The sequence below is a fragment of the Chamaea fasciata genome, unplaced genomic scaffold (assembly GCF_029207755.1).
Source record: "Chamaea fasciata isolate MVZ Bird 193981 ecotype frontalis unplaced genomic scaffold, bChaFas1.0.hap1 SCAF_3, whole genome shotgun sequence".
NCBI classification, from domain to species: domain Eukaryota; kingdom Metazoa; phylum Chordata; class Aves; order Passeriformes; family Sylviidae; genus Chamaea; species Chamaea fasciata.
Window position 1 is genome coordinate 85,778,385 of NW_027094088.1, and position 17,209 is coordinate 85,795,593.

Genomic DNA, 17,209 nt, shown 5'->3' on the forward strand with positions numbered 1-17,209 from the left:
TCTTCCTCATTGAAAGTCCAGGATGTTTTGAAAAAGTTCTACACAAGTTAACAAAAAAACAAATTTGCACATCGACAATTAGTATGAATTTTTTTTCTACATCTCTTTGATGCCACACCAGGAAACTAGTGTGATTTGGTCAGGAAAATGTAGTGTACAGGCCAGAGAAAATTTTGTTAATTAACCGATGAATGTTGTTATATGTATTTTTGGTCCTTAGAGACAAAAAATTGTTCCGTTTAATATTCTCTTACTCTCTCCCGCAAAATCACCTCCAACAACCCAATCTAGTAATTGTACCATATTTGCTAATGGAGTTGCAAGAACCAATATGGTACAAGATTCTGCTCACATTTATGGCTTTGGAAATAGAGAAGTAGCAGCAAGCAGATGAAGAAGAAAGAATTTATGGCATCTTTGTCAGAAGTAAATGGTTATAACTTTGCAATACTCAGACTGTATCCGTCTTTTGTAGTACAAATTACCCATATTAAGAGGATAGCCAAAGAAAGGCAGAGAAGCATAGTTCTATTCAATTTATCAGCTGAGGTACTCAATTACTGCTTACATGAAAAACGAAAGGTACAGATCCGTCAGCTTTCATTACTGCCTTTTTGTCTGAGTGGGCAGAGCAACCTGAACTCTAACTTTGGTATTTCACTTTTTACATTTTAACAGTGTCATCCAATTGGGGAAAAGTGTGCCTGGACTATAAACTGGGAGCTGGCAGACTTAAAGAGAGAGACACTTTCCTGGACCTGCATAAAACCAAGGGAGGGTAGAAACTCTGAAGAACTAACTATGTACTGTTTTAGAAATCAAAATGATCAGCTGCAGTTTGCATGTGGCACATACTCAAACACCTGAACTGCAATGCAGAAAAAAAATTTATCTTAAAGTCCATTAGTTGAGTGACCTCAGTTTACAGAGCTGCACAGACAGACCTGGCCTTTACATGGAACGTGGGTGTGGATTGCTGCGGTTTTAGCACCAAATGATAAAACACAACTTAACGCTAGACAGCAAATGAGAGCCACACAACCATTCATTTACCTGCCCCATCCCAACAGAATTGGGAGAAGAATCAAAAGTAAAACTTTTAGGTGGGATAAGGACAGTTAAATAATTGAAACAAAAGTAAAACTAATAGTAGTAAGTTACGTGCAACACAATTGCTCAACACCTGCTGACTGATGCCAGACCCTGTCCTTGCAGCATCCTCGTCAGCCCTGTGTTACTCCCCCACTTTTTACCCTGGGCATGATGTTCTATGGTGTGGAGTATCTCTTTAGCCAGTTGGGTCACCTGTCCTGGCTTTGCTCCCTGATGGCTTTTTTTTTTTTCGTCTCCTCACTGGCAGAGCATGAGATAGAAAAAAAAGTCCTTGACTTAGGATAAATACTACTTAGCAGTAACCAAAATATCAGTGTGTTACCAGCATTATTCTCATACTGAATCCAAAACACGGCACAGTACAAGCTACTGAAAATAATTTAACTCTATCCCAGCCAAACCCAGGACAGAACTGCAGTGGTTATAACACCAAATGATTAAAAACAAAACAAAACTGCTTGAAGAGGAAGTACCTTCAAAGTTAATCCATTTGTTTATTAAATAACTTATCACACATACTTTTCCTTTGGTATTTTGTTCTTCCAAAGGCAGCAAAGGGCAAGGTCTTTTCTTTATGTGTTGAAACTAGGCTAAGTCTAGAAATGTCAAAAGTAATATTTGTCAGTGAAGGCTGCTAACTGATGCTGATTATGATAATGCATCTGATTCATAGAAAGATGAAGCCTTTTATTTTAAATAAAGCATTATCTGCCACTATTCTTTCTGAAGGTCAGTGCTTTTAAACACAGCTATTTCTCCAGTGTGCTTATTGGCACCTACTGTAGTTCTTATTTCTTGACCTTCTGCAAAGCAAATCTTTTTCCCGAGTTTTTGATACTTTGGACAAAGCATAATGGAATTTTTGTGTTTCATTCTAATTAAAGACATGGAGCAGTACACAACACAATTTTGCCTTGGCTTTCACTTATGGTCAATCTTATAAGGAGGTTCTGTCTTTTTTTAAATAAAATTAGTTTCATCAACCACTAGTTACAATTGATGATACAAAAGAGATACGAAGGACAGCATGAAACCTTTTACAACAGATTCTTTCTGCAGGTCTAGCCTAAAATTGTGCACGTTACTTCCCAAAGTAAAGAAAGCAAAGAGGATCACAAATGGAATTGCAACTTTCTGCTCTAAGTAGTGGGAAAAAAACCCCAACCCCAAAAACCCCCTTTGACATTCTAAACTTGCCTTCAGTAACACTGACACATATTTATGAATATAAGCAATATATATATTGCATATGCATATATGACACAAACCCATTAAAAATAGCATTGAATATTCTACAGTAATACCAAATGTCAGAATGTGTCAACACACAATAAACTATTGGAAGATGCTAACAATATGATGCATCTGGCATAGGTATTTTCATAGAAACTGTAAATCAAGAAGAGATACTAAGTTATACTTGATGCCTTAATTTTACTGAAATTTTATTAAAAGGGTAAATTGTTCAGTATAATCTTGAAAGTATCTGAAAATTAAAGTGAGTTAATACTTTTCTCACAAATTTTCTTCAGCCTGTTTATACAGAAACTGTTAGCATGAGTCATACTGCTTGCCTCTTGAAGGTAGTATGGAATACTTTATAAAAATATAATTCATATTTTTACGTTATCACTATTTGATATTAACACCATAATAAGGATGAAAAAAAGAATGTATGGTTTTTTCTTGTACTTTTCCTTTTAAATAAGCCTCAAAAGAGAGAAATTTAACATGACATTCTCTTTGAAAGCAGTGCTCTTCTTTTTCAATTACCTGCCTTATTCTAATAAAGATTAAGAAATTATCTTAGTTCAAAGGTATGAATATTATTCCCTGTTTTAAGTGTATCACAATGAAACTTTCTTTCCCTATGAAAATGTTAATTTTTTTCAGTTAAAACCGATGTGAACACATCACAACTAATTTTTTTGAAACCTTAGTACCTCATCCTCCTATTTAGTCCATTAAAGGACCTTTAGAGATAGAATTTGACTCCCTTGGTGCACAAAGAAAAATGGATATTAGTATTGAATAACTGTGAGTTATTCCAGGGTCTGATATACATCTGGAGAGCCTTAAAACAGATGGATCAGAGATACTGTGGAACATCAGTTCTTGAAGAATGTGAAAATTTGACAGTATAAGACCTTGAACAACCTGATGTAGCTTTGAAGCTGGCCTTGCTTGGAGATAGCAATTGAATTTGACAGTCTCAAGGTTCCTTCCAACCCTTTGTTCACACAGCAGTCACCCTCCCTTCAGCAGCTTAGCTACTTTCTGCTTTAGTTCTCCCTCATCCTGTATTTATGATTTGGGATTTCTGGGTGAACACACACTCTAAAAAGCAGGGGTTAAAGCAATTGGCTACAGCTGTACAGGAGTTCTCAACCTATCTAATGGTTTTGAAAAAGTGTGCTAAGGTTCAGAAACAGCAAAGCAAGGTACTATTTGCCTGGATTATACATTCTGTTCAGAAAACAATTCTATTAAGCAGTGGTTTTGGTACTCAGACTGATGAACAAAGAACTAAGAAATTTCTTTCCACATCAGGAAATAACTGTATTGAAAAAAATAAGCATATCACTGTACAAGTACTTCTCTGCATCCCAGTAGGAATTTTGATCATGACAGTACCACATACCAGCCAGACAAACAGTGCTCTGATTCCACATTTGCAATCCATACCTGAGAAGCATGCACAAAAAGGTACTGTGAGAAGTTATCACTTAGGTTGTAATAGAGCTCGGTACTGTCAGGCCAATGATGGATTCATTCATTTTTAAGAGAACTAGGATAGTCTTTCAGATGAAATGTATTACATCTTCCTATGGTATCTATAACATTAATTTATAATTACGGTGTTCTGAAATAAGACTTAGACAACTAATACCATAAGGAATTGCTTTCATATCATTGCTGCACTGGTTTTGAAGGATAAAAAACTTCTGAAAAGAAAGAAGATAGTTATTTGCAGTTATCCCTTCTAAAAGCTCTGTGTGCCATAGAATCCATGTCTACACCAGTAACTTATCCAGGGCTCAAACTCTCTAGTACAGTTATCCCTGCTTTTACATCTCCAGCACACTCTCTGACACAGATGTAGCTTGGGTCATCTAGAAGAATTCTTCAGTCCAGAGTCCAGGGCAAGGCTTGAGAGTCACCCTGGGATAAGGTTAATTTCCAACCAGCAGTTTAGATGTGACTGCTCCATTTTGTGTGGTAAAACCAACTGTAGAGATTTAAGCTGTGCTTTACCAGTCAGTCAGAGAATGGTCTCTTGCCTATTTCATTTACTGGCACACACAGAGTCAAGGAAATAAAAGTATTTAAACAACCCACTATTCTTAGATCAGTTATTTTCCTCAATAAAAGGAGCAACTAATAAAGAGGACAAGGACAAAACATTTTCTATTGTTCACTTAAAATATATATTTGATTAATTATTTTCTCCAAGTGGATCTTAAAATTTGTTGGAATTTCTTGCTGGATCAGAAAATGTAGGCTTTTTAAATTTATGTTTTGTTTTGTTCTGTAATTACTGAGAAAATCTCAGCTATAAAATCTCAGATATAAAAGTGTTGTTGTTATTTTAAGGTACAAATTAAGCAAGCAATCAAAATGCCCCCAAAGTAGGATTTTTTTCTCCTGAGTTAGAGGTAAGTTGCTGCCATTTCATTAAGGAGCCCGAGGGTACTGCTACCATGTCAGCTCCAGGAGGATCATGAGAGAAAGGTTAAGGAACCAGAAGAAACTTACAATTTGCTGGCAGATCAGGCTGAGATAAATAAACAGCTATCAGTTTCAAATTTTAGAAGATCACTTAATGAATCAAACATTTGAAATAAAGAATACATGAGAGGTTTGGAGAAATAGTTACATCCTTGGAGAGGAAGAATTCTACTACAGATTAGCAATGGAATTCATAGATTAAAAACATATGAAATGAAATTTTTCAGAATTTGTCATTGACTTTGCTGAGTGGACCTTCAATAAATCTGACCAGGTTTATAGTATATAATACACAATTTACTCCATCTTGTTTCAGCCTTTGCCCTTCTCTCCCTCCCCAGTCCCATCACTTTTTAAATTCCATAATCAGATAATTCATACTTTGGCACCTAAGAAATGGCAACACAGAGAAAAAAGTGCTCAGAAACCTGAATGTTAAGAATTGCCTTAGACCAGATAAGAAGTCCTTGTAAATTGATAGTTTGCAGCTGACAGCACCCATTATCAGATAAGCTTTTAGAGTAGTGTCTCCAACTTTTGTGAAGAAAAATACTTGCACTTACAAACTGCAGGCAACATCATATTTCCCTTTTCCTGTCACCTCAGTTTTAACTTTCCCATCTCCAGCACCCACAAGGAAATGTCTGTGATTATGTACTCTTCTCTAAAGCACCAACCCTCCTCTTAACACTGCAGAAAATAACTTAAAACTCTATTAGCCCTTTCCTTGACCCCATGTCACTTGGCTTCACTTTGAGCAGTATGACTGGAATCTTGGTTTTAAAAAAAAGCATTTTGGAAAATGTTTCATTAAAAAAAGATTGTCTATGAGTGCTACAAAGAACTTTAACAATGCAGACTGCTGTCTGCAAAGCATGGGTTTCAGCAGTAACAGGGGAAGGCACGAGGCAATGGGAATACAGGAAGAGGAGCCACAGAAGACTTAGTTGGAAGTGGGGAAACATTTACTGGAAATTCAAAATTCAAAAAATATATGAAGGCGATAAAAAACATACAGAATAAGGACTGAAAAAGAAAGAAAAACAGCAAGGGACTTCTTCCAGAGGTTTAAAGATTTTTTTTTTTCAAATTGGGGTAATTATCAGAGAGCAAAAAACCATTATTTTTATTAATTGAAAAATTTAATTATACATATTCCAAATATTTTGCTTACTTTATTATTCCATGTAACTACAGGGTGGCACGTCAGTCACATTTCACTCAGATCTGATCCTAGTCTCCATGAATTATAGCTGCTAAATTTCAGCTGCCACATTGTAATCTGGCTACTGTAAGACAATGAAAAAAATTGTCAAACCTCACAGATGCTACAATAATTAAACGGTTTCTATATTTTTCTGAACAATTTATTGACTGAAACCTGAATAATGATACTTAGAATTTAATTACAACTTTATTTGAAAGTTCTTGCCATAATAGTTGGGGGTTTTTTTGTTGTTTTTGTTTTTGTTTTTGTTTTTGTTTTGGGTTTGGTTTGGTTTGGTTTGGTTTGGTTTGTTTTTTTTTGGGGGGGTTGGGGTTTTTTTTTGGGGGGGGGGGTTGGTTCTTTTGTTTTTGTTTTGTTTTGCTTTTTTTTTGTCCATTAAAATTACTAGGATATCAAAAAAGTGTAAGTTTTTTGTCTGTACAAGTGTATCAGCATAGGCCTCAGAGGAAACAACTGGACAAGAGAATTGAGTTCAGCACTTCAGTTACGCAACTGTGCAATAGCATTTTAAACTGGAAATAGGCCACAGAACATCTATCCTGCAATTTGCTACTCATTGCACGTCTCAAATCTCCTCCAAACATTTTCCAACTATTTTTAGATTTGCAGAGTAAAATAATTTCAAGTAACACCACAGCTATCTTAGAGAAGGTAAGCAAAAGAAATAACAAACTTTGGCAGGGACAAAAGATGAACGCAGTTCAGAAAAACAAAAGAGCATATCATACAGCAGCCAAAAAAAAAAAAAAAGTGGCCAAAAACACCCCATGCCAGCACCACTAAGAACAGTGCAAAATACAGTTACCTTTGAAATAACATTCAGCTTGATAACCTAAGTACCAAAAAAGGTCTTCCCAGTGTGACACAATGTCTGTTCTAAATTATTATGCTCTGGTCAGAAGTGAGACCACTTGCAGAACTAGAACTGGTCAAAATTACCTTAGACAGTGCAACCCCAGAGCTGGAACCACCATGACTGAAATTCTGACACATCAACTATATACAAACAATAATAAAACATATGCAAACAAACAAACAAAAAACCCACACCAACTATGTAAAGGACAGATGTGAATGGTTGCACTCAACTCAAAAGATGTTGCCTGAAGAATCATCCTTCCAATTAACAATTACTCTGCTAAAATTTAGCTTTACTCCAGCTGACAGAAATCACATATGATTTAGGTTGGAAAGGACCCCTGGAAGTCAATCCAGTCCAACCTCATGGCCCACAAAGAGGAAGAATCCACAGCCTCTTTGGACAATCTATGTGCCAGTGCTCAGCCACCCTCCCAGAGAAAAGGTGTTTCCAGATTTTCACAGAGAACCTCCTGTGTTTCAGTTTGTACCCATTGCCTCTGGTCCTGTGACCAGTCACCACTGAAAAATCTAGTCTCTGTCTTCTTTGCACCCTCCCTTTAGGCATATTTATAAATTGATTATGTGCTCCCTGAGCCTTCTCATCTTCAGACTGAACATTTCCAGATATCTCAGCCTTCCCTCATAGGAGAGGTGCTTCAGGCCCTAAGTTATCTTTGTGGCCTCTCCCTGGACCAGGTGCTCATCTCTAATCTAGAGCAAACATGTTCTCTGGAGGTGATGCAGTTGTCAGGTACTGCAGATGGGCAGCACAGCAGGGGGTTCCTGGGCAAGCAAAGGGCTTTTTTTTTTCTGTACTTCTTGTGCTCCCACCTTCTACCGTCATACATAGAGAGAACTACATATATGTATTCTCACAAAGAGATGTGTTTGGAATGTGCGCAAAATTAGATCTGTGCACACTTATCTGTCACACTCCTAACCTCATTAATAGATCATGCAATGCAATGTCACTAAAGCAGTGATTTTGCTAATGGAGGAATAAATGAGGATTTGATTACGGAAAGCAATTATTCTTTTTAGGTGTTATATCTAGCATCTAAAAACTTTATCTTTGGGGAACATACAAATGTACTACATTAGCTGGTTCATGCTGTTGTAGCTTATGTAGTCATAAACTGTTTTAGTAAACTGGACAAAGCTGTACTCTGAGAATTTCCTGCTGCAGGCTGCTATGGATAGTTCATACCCAATCCACCTCAGAACATCTGACACCTGTGAATGGCAAATGCAACCACCTTTCTTTTGACGTGTATTTTGAAGTCTGTGGTGCAAGTTATGCTAGAAGGTGCCAAAAGTAAAAAACTTTGCTACCTGCTATTACCATTCTGTTTGAGGTGGTTTGTGTGATTTTCTAACTGAGGCCTAATCAGCTTGGAAATTGAAGTGCCCTTAAGAAGAAGGCTGTACATTAGAAACAGTTTCTTAAAAGTACCAAGGATGAAGTTCTCCATAAGAAGAGCTGAAGCCAGCAGGCTAGGAACATGTTCAAAAGCTCATGAAAAGACATGAAACAACAATCACACTTTATCTGGTCTACTCCACTTTTTCTGGGCTTCCTTCTTCTTGCTGAGCAATTTGCATTAAAACTAGATTTAACGGCTACCTCTTCTACAGAAGCAAGTGAGCCAAGCAGCCTGGGACTATGGAGATAGTAGGTTTAAATTTCAGGGGCTTTTAGGAAAAAAAAAAATGGACGAAGTGTTTCTAAGCAGCCAAAATTAGCTTGAGGCAGCTGTACCTCAGTGCAAAGCTGTGGAGCCTGGAAACAACTCCTCTCTTTCCTATCAAAGAAAGCAGACGAAGAAAACGTGATCCATGCACCTCTCAAACACAGAAGTGTGAACAAAAAGTCTGCTGCCAAATAGCAAAGAAACATAGAGAGGATTCATGCTTAGATATCAGAAGTGTGTTTCACATTTAAATACAAATGTTGTTTATTTGAGAGGGAAATCTTTCATGTGAGGATTACATCTAACTCTGTACTTGAAGAACAACTTATTCCAGTGAGGACTTGTGAAGATTAGGCTTTTGTGCACTGTAGTAATACAGATAAGTAATTTTTACAGGAAAGACTGAATTGAAATGGCTTCAGTTAATGAGCAGGTGTTAAAACACATTTTAAAAAATGAAGTGTATGTAAATTCATCATAGGGCAAAGAACTTGGGATGTTCTACAGCTACTTTCTCTGTACAGCTGAAACTAAGCAACCCTAAAGTGTGAATTTATTAGTGGTCCTGGAAGATGACAAGGGCATCTGTGCACATGCCTTGAAATTCATGGGGCCTAAGAAAAACTATAAAAGCTAATAAGGGACTTAAAAAACATAGCGGTGTCTTGAAGTGCCTCTTAAATATCATCCTCTTCTGTGTGCTATGATCCCTCCAGCTGCAGCTAAGGAGGTGAGACAACACCAATTAAGCCCTTCCCTAATCCACAGGAATGGAGATCCATCCCACTTCTTTCTTAAATGTTCTTTCTTCAACCCTTATGGAAAACTTGGCAAACAGGTAGGGCTTTGCAGCATATCCTCAAGGTCAGCAGTGAAGAGGAAAAAAAAAAAGTAAAACTTGGCATTAAAACAGCTAAATAAAGGACTGACATCTTGCCACTATTATCTATTTCCATGAGAGGTAAATGAGGTCATGCCTAACTGCATTTATATCAAGCTAAGTAGCCCAAAAGAACAGCTCAAAAAACCCTTTAGGCTTGCCAAGGTCCTAAACGGTCATTATCGTACATAGGACAAATTAAGGGACATTTATTGAGGGACTAGGAGAATCTTTAATTAAGGTGAAGAATAAATCCTGACTTGCAATCCTTATACTTGTTTGGTTCCAAATTGGAGCATAAGTAAAATGGGTAGGTTAAAAGAAGAAGAAAATAATTTCTTACATAGGAACCCGCATGCTTGTGAAGCTCAAGATGACATAAAGACAGTCAAACCTTCCAAAATAACTACATTGATTTCTTAAACCAAACAAATAGAAAAGAAAAATGTCTTCTATTTAATGTTGTCCTAATTAATTCTGCAAGCATTATTCTTGTGCTCCTGTGGAGTTAATTACAAATCATTTTAGCATAATTAGATATTAATATCCTCAGCAATATTTTCTAATAACTCTTAACAGTATCATTGCTCGATAGGGATGTTTTGTAAGTGTAAGCCAGGTCCTACCATCTTGCAATGACCATCTGATTGCTTGCTGAAGACATATTAGACAGAATTGCAGAATCTGGCCTTGACATTTAAAGTTTTAATATTACAACAGGATTTAACATGTTGTTTGGGAGCTGTATAAAGAATTCAGGGGCATAGTATTCATGTAAAATAATGCCAATTTTTTTTTTTTTTTCAAAATTCAGAGCACAGTATGAATTTTTAACTCAGCATTTACAAATACCTTGGAAAAGATAAACTGTAGACTGATGTCATCTAAAGCAAGATTACTGACCAGTTACTAGAGTTCATTGGGATGTGTGATTGACAGGTAGATTGTCCCAGCCTTTATGGCCCTCTCTGGAGGCATACAGACACTTGAAGCAAAGTATGGCCACTACCAGGTCAGTTTCCTGTCAAATGCAGGACATATGAGAGAGAAATCCTAACCAGAACTCTAAAAGAATGGGAAGAAGATTATGAGAAGTTAATCAACACACGAACAACATATCTTGCAGTGTAGCAGATGAATACAATGCCTCTTCTGTCTTTTGGCCTCCACCATCCCACAGCTCTTTGAAATTCCCAGCAGTACTTCTGATACGTTCAGTAACTATGAAGTTTCCTACTCCGTAATTACTCCTTTCTTCTAATTCTTAATGTAAGTCACAACTACAGGATTAATTTATCAAGTGCTGCATGAGCTCTGTATACCATAGACAGACATAACTCAAGGCTGAGAGAGCTCTGAGTATCTACTAGACAAAGATCAGTCTTCAAAACACTTTTTGGAAAGCCATAGTCATAGTTGGAAATACAAAAAGATAACTAAATTATTTTCTTATTCTATACTTTTCATTAGGCTTCAGTCCATACTTGGTCTAATAAATGTTATACAGAAATCAAGAATCACTTTACTTTGAGAATGTGAACAACCATCTTAGGTGAAGGAGTTTACTGAAAAAAAACAGTTATTATGACATCTTGCTTAACGTAGAATTCCAAAATGCTCCTCATGAAAAAATTTGCATGATTCTTTAAAAATTTTCTGCCTTTAGAGAACAGGTTACAGAAAGGTTCAGGCACAGGATTGGTATTCCTGTCATCTTTTTGGCAGCAGTAACTACAACCAGAAAGGACACCGTCAGTGGGAAGATGACCAAGCACCAAGTACCAGCAACCCAAAAAGGGAGATGCTGGGAGCTCTGGAGGCAGATGCTTCCTGAAAACACAGTTGCTATTGGGACAACAATTTAAGCAGTACTGTTTGACACTTCAGGACAGAAATTATAACTGCAAGCTTATGACAGGTGGATAGATGGAACCTTGTAAAGGGAAGAAAATCTGCATTACTTTAGTGGAGAATACCAATAACTTAAGATTGGTGGGAAGGCAGTGTGTGGGAAGAAAAGGCAAAGAACACGGCTTATTTAGCCCAGTAAATGTATGACTCTTGCTGAGGTTAATAGGCACCTTTCCGCAAGGGATTGATATCCTCCCTTACTAAGATCCATCTATATATCTACATCTGTCCTGTGCTATAGAACAAGATTAATTTGGCTAATGAAGTAGCCTGCGTTAGAAGATGTGGGAAATCAAGGTGAGTCCCTTGACTCCTGATTGATTGTCAATGGCTCAGACAGAAAAATTCTTTCAGCTACAGAGTCTGTGCCATTTGCTGACATTCTGTGACCAGGGCCTTCTGAGCCAGAGGTGTCAAAGGGAAATTAGAATTGTTTGCTTCATCACAAAGCCAGGATCACATCTGACAGGGGCTCTCAGCACTATTTTGTGTTTGAATGGCCACTAGGGTCTGAGAAAAGCTCAGGTTATTTTCAAGTACTATTTTTCAGGGTTCTACAGTTATATCTTATGATTCCCTTATATGAAGACAGGGAACACTGCAGAGGAGAAAGCTGGAAAAAAAAAAAAGCTGTAGCAGTGGATAGTAGAAAGAACAGAAGAACAAAAGGAAAACTGGAGGAAAGAAGAATAGCAAAGCACTATGTAACAAGATTTTTTTATGTGAAAAAGCAACTCTACCATGAAATATTTTTGGGTCCCCACAAGGACTGATCATGCAGAACTCTGCTTCAACCAAGTGGTTGATATGATCTGTCACTGCACTTTGTGTGCTTGGCTTAAATTGTTCAGGCTGCAAGCTTGAGGAAGTAATGGATCTTCTACATCTGTCAGAGTTAAAAAATAAAATTTTGCATTTGCATGGAATCTGTGAATGTGTATGTGAGCTTCCATGACAGAAAAAAAAAAAAAACAAAAACAAAACAGAATTTGTCACAGCTCTAAACTGAAAAAAATATCAGGGATGAAATATGGTAAAATAATAATATCTCAAATTTTCATACTAAATCATACAGAAAGTTGCCAGAATCCTTCATGGACTGCAAACAGTGTTATCCATGACCCAATACAATCATAAAAACATTTATTTAATTCACAAGGCATAAAGAATTGAGTCATTCTCCAAAGCAAGCACAAATTTTAGTTATGCCAGTGTCTTGGTTTGGAAAGACAGGTATCTGCCAGGTAATAAAAAAAAACCCTCAACTGCAGTTTCCTTTGGAATGGAGAGTGTAAAACCCCCCCACCCCCACCCCCTTTTTTTCCTTTTTCAATTATAAATTACAATCAGAGGCTCTTAGGCAAAGATTTGGGAAATAGGAATAGCAGTTCTTTACTAGTATGTATTACAGAGCAAACAAACACAAAAAACCCCCACCAAACAACTACAGCATTAATAACAAACGAAAACAGTACCAAGAACCTTGAGGGGTTTGTTTCACAAAACCCAGGGCAGTTTGGTTTCGGTGTCCCTGCAGGATCCTCAGAGCACCAAGCTGGAACAGTGGAAAAGTCCCAGGCTGGTATCTGGGATGGCAGAGTGTCCCGGCAGGCAGGGGCAGGATGTCCTGGCAGGCAGGGGGTGCAGGGTCACACTGTAGCAAGAGGAGCAGCACCAAAGAAGCCGAAGGCGAGGCAGAGCCTGGCCCAGCTCCCGCCGGTGGCAGAGAAAACTCAGGATTCAGGCCGAACCGGTGATAGTAGATTTCCCAGGACTGGATCCCTTTGGCCACAGTGAAACTCTTCCAGCCAGCAACAACCATTCTCTCTCTCCCTGAATGCCAGAAAAAGAAGAGCCCGCAGCTGCCTTAAGCTCTGTCTTTTACCTGTGTTATCTCCCCCTTCCAACTTTGTCCACCTCTTTGTTTTGGTTAAGTACTCTCAAGTATCCAACACTTGGTCTCCTTGGTAACTTCTGGGCAAAAAATTCTTTAGAGAAAGAAGGAACAAACCTAACCCCCAACAGCCAGGAAGACAGATATCACTGATCTCAAACACAAGAAAAGGGCAAAGAATATATGAACACAGAAACTGGAGGTACACCAGTTAGATGACTTATTGTCTGGACAAACATTCATAAGAATGTAAGCAATGAATATAATCATCATGAAAAACACTGTACATAAATCATGCAGCATATAAAACAATAAAATACTTGAGTGTTCATAAGTGTAATTCCAAGAAAAGACTCAAATAAGTGATAATCACCAACCCTGCCACCCTCCAGCTTTTTACCTTTATCTTAATATCAGATAAAACCACTCAGAATAATAGAATTGAAATGGAAATCTATTAGAGTCATTTAGACTTACCTTTTACACAACACATTTCTAGTTTATAAATTTTGCATAGCCAGGAAATACTCTACTACAAAAGTAAACACTATCAAGCTCAGCCTCTTGGGGGATAGTTTTAGAAATAATATTTTTTATTGGTAAAGATTCCAAGTTAACTCCACTCAAAGGGGGTGTGATTTATTACTAATTTCTCTTCAACCAAATTCTATCATCAGACATTAGAACTCATGCTTCATTCATGCAGCTCCATCTACTATGATCAAATTTCTGCTCTTTCTCTGTAATTTTTCACAATGTTGTTTATTTGCTATACATTAATTTTATTGTGTTCAAAGATCCTGTAGCAGCTTTCCGAAGTTAAAATAGCCATCATCAGCTTCTTTCTCACAACATAATTTAAATATTTTACACTTCACATTGCATAGCATAGCTGTGTATTCTTGAAAAATACCTTGCTTCACCATCAGCTTATCCTTAAAGTAAGTGAAGTGGTCCTTTGGTGTGTAGGCAGCATATAAACTATTCAGATAAAAACGAAAATAACTGAAAATTTGAAATATTATTTTATTTTACATACTGTATTTGAAAAGCTAAGACTAAAATTTTTTGCAAAATATAACAAAATATTTATCATATAACTTTAAAAAGTTGTTCTGCTTTTTCTTTACTCTTTTTACACTGGATTATGTCTACTGCTCTTCTGATTTACACACAGAGAGCTACAATACACTTCAGCATTTTTATCTTTTTACAGGTTTGTACATAATTTACTCTTTTACATTTAGTATCATTAAGTACAGACTCAAAGTACTGTCTGAGATCCTACCTTGAAGGTATTTTACTACATCAATGTTTAAGCAGGAAATATGCTCAGGGCATTTTTTCTGCCACTAAGTTCATTATAAATATTAATATCCTACTAGCTTTATTTTTAGATTTTAATTTTTAGCTTGCAGATATACACTTTTAAACTTTACTACTGTAGCCAAGTAAAATCCACTGTGCTATTTATCATAATGTATTCTATGATGTTTTTATCACAATTGCAGAAACTCGAATTTCAGAGATCTAAATGCTGCATTATTTTTACTTCAATCTTTTTATGGCTTAGCCACAGATATATTGGCAGAGTCTTATATATGTTTATGAAATTACATTTAATCTGCTCCTACTTAATAAAACATACTCTGACACCAGAAAGGGAATTCAATTTAAAATAAAGACATAATCTTCGCAACTTTTTAATAAAAAGTCAAAAATTTAAGCATAATTTTTCAGTGAAGGGTAGAGATTCTTCACAGTCAATTACTTTTTCACATTATTATTTTTCAGCCTAGTTTTTAATAATCTCTTTGTCCAGGAAGGAATAGAAATATTGTTCAGTTTGTCAAATATTTTGGGTTTACAGAATGGGAGGGACACCTAACTATAAAATGTGTATTTAGGAAGGTTTACATTACAATTCTGTTGTAGCATACAGAAATGGGATTGTTTTTATTTCATTGTGTTGTTCCTGCTAGCAAAAATTCAGTATAATCCAGAGATAGTTGCCTATGACTTTCCAAAACATAGTAAGGAGGCTGCTGAAGCCAAACTCATTTTGGTGCCAGGGAGAAAATGCCAAAAATTGATGTCTAGGAGTCTCAGGCTGGACATTAGGAGGTAACAAACAGCCCCATAAACACACATTTGCACAGAAATATGCAGGACAGCCCAGAAAGGCCGTGGAACCTTCATCTTTGGTGGTTCTCAAGACTTAGGTAGATAAAGCTGTAACTCTTCTGACCTAGTGCAGGGACGCTCCTGCTCGGAGCAGATACATGGGGAGATCTTGGGAGGTCCCTTCCAAAGAGCTTTCCATGACAGTGATCCTACAGCTCCATATTGCCCTTACAATATGCTGTTGTCCCCTCAGTCTTTAAAGTAAAAGGTACATGAACTAGGAAATGGACGCAGAAACGAGAAAGAGTGGGACATAATTGGAGACTTTGTCAAGAAGACAGCAGGGATTAATCTGATGCTTTAGATGTTGGCATGCAAATGCAGAATAATTAAGGTAATGGTTTAATGAAATAACAGTGCTCATAAAAAAAAGAAGAAGTGTAAATAGAATATGAATAAATGAAACTTTAATAAGAAAGATGAAAAACAAGGTCTCTTTACAAGCTGTATGGATGGATATAAAGCTGACAACATAACGATATTCACTAAGTATCAGTGCTCTGTTATGGATGTGGAATGATATATCATAGGCTTGCTGACATGCTTTGGTGTCAATTTAGGTCTACTTCTTAAAATATTTTCATTAACAACATTTATGATGGGAAGTTTAAAGTTCTTATTAAGAGTGGTGCACAGATATTTCAGATACACTGGAAGCCAGGATTAGACCTTAAAAGTATATTTAAAGTTGAAGGAATTTTTTAAAAGAGAGGAATACATTCAAAAGAGAAATGCAAGATGATCTACATGGAAAAAATCAACTACGTCACCATAAGACACAGTAAAAGAAATTGCTAAGTAGGATTTCAGCTGGATAAAAAATATCCACTTCTATGAAGAATGCATACACCATACTGAGTTGGTTAGACAGGAATGCATCTTGCACACCACATGAATTCATCTTATTGAAAGTCTCAAGATGGGTAAGACCTCAAATGCAGGACAGTTTTAGGCACTGCAATTCAAGAAGGAGATAGGTACCAGCTAAAGAATGACAATAAGAATGATCAGACCAAATGTCTTATCTGCTAACCAAGTCTGAAACAACTGAATTTGCTCAGCTCCACAAAGAGGAAAATAGGATAGTAATGCTCAAGGATGTAAAAAAATACTTGTCAAAGATAAGGAAATATTTCTTCTATGTCCATAGCTGATAGAAGAAGGAACAGCTACAATAATAAGAAATTGAGTGGCAGTAAGGATTCAAACGAAAACTAGTAAAAACTTGCCAATGACAAGAGTTGTGCAGCATTGGAATATATTGCCCATGAACACTTAAAAAGGGATTGTGGTAGTGATGGTGTTGTCACAAAGGAGAAGTTCAGGAAATGCCTGTCAAGAATAAGTGTCATTGCAGACTCTAGCCTGGAGTACAGAAGTAGACTAGATGACTTTGTATGGTCTGTTCCAGCCTTCATATTATGCATATATGATGTTAATTTGTTAATTGTTTTTGGTTGGGGAGGATTCTTTTTTTTTACCTTATGTACAAAAGAATTTAAAGATTTTTTTTTCCCCCCAAAGCTTTGTTTTTGAAGTTTGCTGGTAGGCTAAAATTGTCAATTGAATTCTTCAGCTGTAACTAAAAATAGCTTCCTGGATACAAGTATGTATGCAGTTTAGAATTTCAAAACTTACTTTTGTAAGTTTTCTCTGCTTATATAGATAAAATAAAAATGTAATGCTTACTTCATGTTTTTTTTAAGAAAGAAAGAAGC

At 36.7% G+C, this 17,209-nt stretch overlaps 1 protein-coding gene across 6 annotated transcripts in view; it reads right to left on the reverse strand.

Annotated features, from left to right (window-relative positions):
* The window catches only part of ADGRB3 (adhesion G protein-coupled receptor B3), a 448,258-nt gene that overhangs the window by 322,833 nt on the left and 108,216 nt on the right, over window positions 1-17,209 (reverse strand). The window lies entirely within an intron of this gene.